Raw genomic sequence first — 583 nt, 5'->3', positions numbered from 1 at the left:
ACCTAGTGATGAACGATCTAAACATGATCCCAAGTCAAAGAGGTGTATCTTCATTGGATACACCAAAGGTGTGAAGGGGTTCAAGGTCTGGGATCCACTTTCCAGAAAAGTTGTGTTGAGTAGAGATGCAGTGTTTGATGAAGATTACACACAGAAATAGTCAATTCTAGTGAGCAACGAAACGGTTCAGGTAAATAAAGGCAAGGAACCATGCACTAGTTCAAGTTAAGAACATAATGATTCTCAGGCGGAGAGTTCAGGTGTGCAGGAGTATCTACTTGTTAGAGACAGGGATATGCGTCCTATCAAACCTCCAAAGAGATATGGCTTTGANTGCTCTCCATATCAGTTCAGGAGATCCATGTAGCTTTCAAGAGGCTATAAACAGTCAAGAGAAAGAACAATGAATGGGTGTCATGATGAAGGAGATGGAGTCTCTACACAAGAACCAAACTTGGGAGCTTGTCCCATTGCCCCTAGACAAGCATGCAGTTGGATGCAAGTGGTGTACAAGAGGAAGCCAGTAGTAGCAGTAAAAGAAGGGGAAAAGTTCAAGGCTCGTCTTTTAGCAAAAGAGTATTCA

Source organism: Lupinus angustifolius, chromosome LG09 (assembly GCF_001865875.1).
Source record: "Lupinus angustifolius cultivar Tanjil chromosome LG09, LupAngTanjil_v1.0, whole genome shotgun sequence".
NCBI classification, from domain to species: Eukaryota; Viridiplantae; Streptophyta; class Magnoliopsida; order Fabales; family Fabaceae; genus Lupinus; species Lupinus angustifolius.
This window is presented reverse-complemented; position numbering follows the sequence as displayed.